The sequence below is a fragment of the Penaeus japonicus genome, unplaced genomic scaffold (genome assembly GCF_977035675.1).
Source record: "Penaeus japonicus unplaced genomic scaffold, GWHDUDI00000001_assembly GWHDUDI00000012, whole genome shotgun sequence".
In the NCBI taxonomy this organism is placed as follows: domain Eukaryota; kingdom Metazoa; phylum Arthropoda; class Malacostraca; order Decapoda; family Penaeidae; genus Penaeus; species Penaeus japonicus.
The window spans coordinates 20,085,076-20,090,075 of record NW_028234414.1 but is presented as its reverse complement, the minus strand read 5'-3'; positions in this window follow the sequence as shown (position 1 = coordinate 20,090,075).

Below are 5,000 nucleotides of genomic sequence, written 5' to 3'. Positions count from 1 at the left end.
GATACATTAAACCCCTTCCATTAACTAAGCCGGTAATCTCTTACAGACTTATATTTAAAATGCATGGGGGTTTAATTGACTCGCTTTTTTTTTATTATTATTATTCCAACTTTGAAAAGGTGTGTACCTTTCTTTGTTTCTATATATCTCCTTCTCTCTCTCTCTCTCTCTCTCTGTCTGTATGTGGGTGTGTGTTTACTCTTTTGTATTTACTCACACAGCCAAACAAACACACATGATTATTCACACATATGAGTACAATTATATGTACACACACATATATAAATATATATATGCATTTATATACATATGTATGATCAGTGACTCAACACTCAACATCAGTCACTCAACACCTGAGCTACCAGCACCTCACCTGAGATACCAGCACCTGCTCCAGCTTACCTGCTCCAGCTGAAGGTATCTAGAAGCCCCCAAGGAAGAAGAAGAATCTACAAGAACTCTTTCAAGGAAGAGTTATAATCTACATTGTTAAGTGGGTAACACTTATAGCAAGAAGAAGATTACCTGACTTAATCCCAAGAGGGCACCACTTATGCCAAGGAGTTGACATCTTGAAGGAGTTGGCATAAAAAAGAGATCCCTCCATAGTAAGGGTTTGACACTCGGCTCTCTCGAGCCAAGCACCTCGGTGCTACAAGAGATCCTTGTAGGCACACACCTGTCCCCCCCCCCTGTCCTTTACCACCACTTTCGGCGTTAGGATAACACCGTTTGTTTCCGAAGGCGAACCCTGCGGTTTACCCGGCGAAGGCCGGGGTCTCAAAGGGGTCCCTTAGTTGGGATACTGGAGGAAACACTCGGAGGTTGCCAACTTGGTTAGGCTTAGGGAACGGCGGCAGGCCACTCTAACACTCCTGCCAACTCTAGCTAGACACTGTCTACATAGCCAACCTGGTTAGGCTCCTCAGAGATAAGAGGAGGTTGTCAGAGATAGGACTTAATCTGACAACTCAGGCAGGACTTGGACTTTTTGCAGTGGTAGGATCGAGCTATGCGTTTGGAACCATGGCTTCGACCACCAAAATTAAAGTAAACCTCGATGGCATTCCGACTTTAACTCGAAAGCAGGAACTGAACTCTCTGATGTTTGGCAATGGCATCCATTTCTTGAGAATCATTGATGCAAGGAATGGATACATTGTTTTGCCAAAGACTCTGACTGATGCCGATAAAATAATGTCACCAGAATTCCGCCGAAAGCTTAAGAGCTCAGGTTTTGACCCCCAGATGGTTCTTAATTAAAACCAAAGCTAAGATGACTATTGTAGTCAAAAAAGTGGACTCGTACATTACAAGCCACTCTAATGAAGAGATAAAAGAGGAACTGGTAAGACAACTCAGCCTGCAAATCGATGAAGTCTATAAAATGCCACAACATGGAATTGTTAAGATTCGATTCCATGACATACAGACTGCAAAAAAGATTAAAGAACAAGGACTGATTCTATACAACTACAGTATAAACCCGGCCCAGATCGAAGAGGAACGATTCACTCGAGTAATTCAGTGTATGAATTGCTACGAATATGGCCATACAAAGGGTAAATGTACTAGGAAGAATGCTGAAAATGCAGTGAATGTGGTCAGACCGGACACAGGTTCACAACATGTAAGAACACCACGTAAAAATGCCTAAACTGTGGAGGCGAACACAGAACTCTTTCAGGAAGCTGCCCTATTAGAAGGAAAGAGATCACAAAGGCAGTAGAAAAGAAGCAAGAGATTCAAGCCCAGAAAGAGTCCAGACTACTCAGTGAAGTAGTAAAGAACACTGCAAAGGCTACAGCTAAGGTGGAGAAGACGATCGAAAAGACAGCTAAAGCCACAGCCGAAATTACCAAAACGGCGATTAAAGAAACGCAGCCACCCATCATGCAGCTGCCCAACAACCTGGCTGTCAAGACCCTGATTGCCTTGATGCATGCCCACCTGGCCAACCTTGCACAACCAGGCTGCTTTGCAGAACAAGCAAAGCTAGCCTTGAGACGAAATAACCTCCCTGAGATGGACCTTCCAAATGACGTGAATTCGGCAGGCATCCTGAGGGTTATGCTCCCTACAGAACCCACAGAAACCCCCAAAGAAACCACAGAAGCACCTGAAGAAGAAAAAATGCCAGAACTGCCAGTTCTTGAAGAAGAAATGCCGCCACTGGAAGAGCCCACCGCACCAGTAACCCAGTATGTGAGGGTGCCATCCCCACACAGGTGCAAGAATATGAAGAAGGCCAGGGAAGCAAAAGGCAAAGCTGTAGGAGTCATCCTGTACACTGCCGAGAAAAATATTACAAACGGCAATATTGATGATGATGGTGTTGCAGAATACATAAAAATTGGCAGGATGAAATACTCCTACAGCAATCAAAAGCTGAAATCAGATGACTGTGCCAGTATCATCGATAGGAGAATTAGGGCAGCCTCCCTAAATCTCAGGAATGGCTATGATGAGTCCCAAGAGAGGCATGAAGATGGACCTGCAGCCAAATCTAAGTGAATCACACCATCACAGTAGTTCAGCAGAACGTACTCAAGTGGACTATGGTTCGTAGGAACGAACTGTCGGGCATGTACAGAGCCCTAAATGTAGATATAGTCCTGATAAACAGTCATGGTTTGAAGGACACAGACAGGCTGAAACTGTTCCCCTACTTATGTTATCAGAGGAACAGGACTGGAGAAGCAAGTGATGGCATAGCAATAGCAGTCAGAAGAGAAATCAAACATAAGATTCTCGACGACTTTGATGAAATGCTGGCAAGAAGGGCAATTGTTCCACTGCAAGACTTGTACAGTCTACTTCGACGAAGATTACCCACATACATAGTGGGAGACCTCAATGCCAACCATCCAATGCTAAACAATAGAGCAGGCAAGCAGGTTGGCAATGCTATTGCTAGAATGGTTGCTGATGGAGATCTAATCCACATGGGACCAGACTTCCCTACTTACATCACAGGGAATACAACAACCACACCAGACATTGCACTGTGCAATAACCAAGCCCACCACAACGTGATCATGGAACCGGGCCCTGCAAGCACCAGTGACCACCTGCCCATCATCCTCAAGATATCATCCAACCCAATCCTGAAAAGCCTAAACTCTAGCAGATTCAACTTTAGAATGGCTAATTGGGGAGGATTCAAGGATGAGCTCCAGTCCAAGCCTGCAGCCAACTTGAGGACTGCAACATTGGAAGAGATTGACGAGGAAGTCCAAAAGTGGTACAGCGATGTTGAAGCAGCACTTGCTCATCATGTACCCAAGAGCAACCACAGGACTATCCCCCATCCAAGGCTAACAGCTGAAGTAAGACTGCTAAATATACAGTCGAATCACCTGCAGCACTCTCTAATCAATGGAGGAGAGCAGCAAATGACAAGTAGGAAGAACTTGTTAGAAAAGTGGAATGGGACCGAAAAGATCCACAGTCCTTCTGGTCAGGAATAAAGAAACTGATGGGAAGAAGTGAAAGCAGAAGTAGCTACCTCCTCAACGAACAGGATCAGAAGATTCATGAAGAAGAACAAGAAATCCTGTTCAGAAATTACTGGAGAAATTGTTTTCGAATTACCGAAGAAGAAGAAGAAAACTTTGACAGTGATTTCGAGGAGACCATCATAGAGAAAATAGGAAGGCACATCCACCTCCTATATCCAGAAGCTGCTTCTGACTTCACTAGACTGGACCCCACAGATCATCCATAAATGACCAAGATCCACCCCACACATGTCAAAAGAACAATCCAGAGTTTCAGAAACAGAACTGCTCCAGGCATAAGCAGGATCAACAAGACAATCCTGCAGAATCCTCCAAATAAGATGTTGCTGAGACTGGCAAACATATACATTGCCTCTCTCACTACTGGCTACTTCCCTGATTACTTTAAAGAGGCAAGAATCAGGAGGATTCCGAAAGCTGGGGAAAATCCAAGAAAAGTGGAGAATTATAAACCTATTTCTCTATTGGAAGTCCCAGGCAAAGTTATCGAAAAGAAAGTGAACTTAAGATTGCGAAATCATCTGGAGATGAACGATCAGCAAAATTCCAGGCAACATGGCTTCAGACCAAGCAGAGGAACATCATCAGCCATTGCAATTCTATACGAAGAAATAGCCAATGCCATGAGCGAAAGGAACCAAGTCAATGTGGTTCTGAGAGATGTGGCCAAAGCCTTCGACAAAGTTTGGCACACAGGCCTGAAACTTAAGATCATCAGGCTGAACCTCCCGACGTCCTTGACGAAGCTATTATGTGACTTTGTTGAAAGTCGAAGCGCAAGAATAGTCGTCGGCAATACAGTCGGCGAAGCAATTCCCCTCATGAGTGGAGTTCCACAGGGAAGCTGCCTCTCACCTACACTGTTCACCATATATACAGCAGATCTGCCTGAACCATCACATGACAGCAATCACTATATGTATGCCGACGACATCACTCAGATAATCAAGTACGAAGGGAGGTCGATCGAGATGATGGCACTCAGAACTGCCAGTGCCATAGAGACCATCAATCGATACGAAAGACACTGGAAGATCTCAACCAACATGAGAAAATTCCAAGTCATTCCTGTGGCCAAGTTCAAGACAGCAGATCTGATAGTGGACGAGGAAGCAGTGGACTACTGTGAGAAAGGAAAGATACTAGGGCTAACATTTAGCAGAAGAGGAATTGTCCCTCACATAAATGAAAGAGCAACCAAAGCTAAACATCAGCTGAACAAGATCAGAAGGTTCCAGACACTGAGTACTGAAACCAAGCTCTATATTTATAAAGCCCTAGTGCGACCCATCATGGAATACCCGCCAGTGCCTACCCACACCATTTCCAAAAGGCAGATGATGAAGCTACAGACTATTCAGAACCAGGCAGGCAAATGGATTCTGAATATTCGCTTTCCCGAAGTAGTCACTGCACGAGAGATCCATGAAAGACTAAGGATCGAGGCGATCAACAAGAGACTCCACCATCAACCCAGAA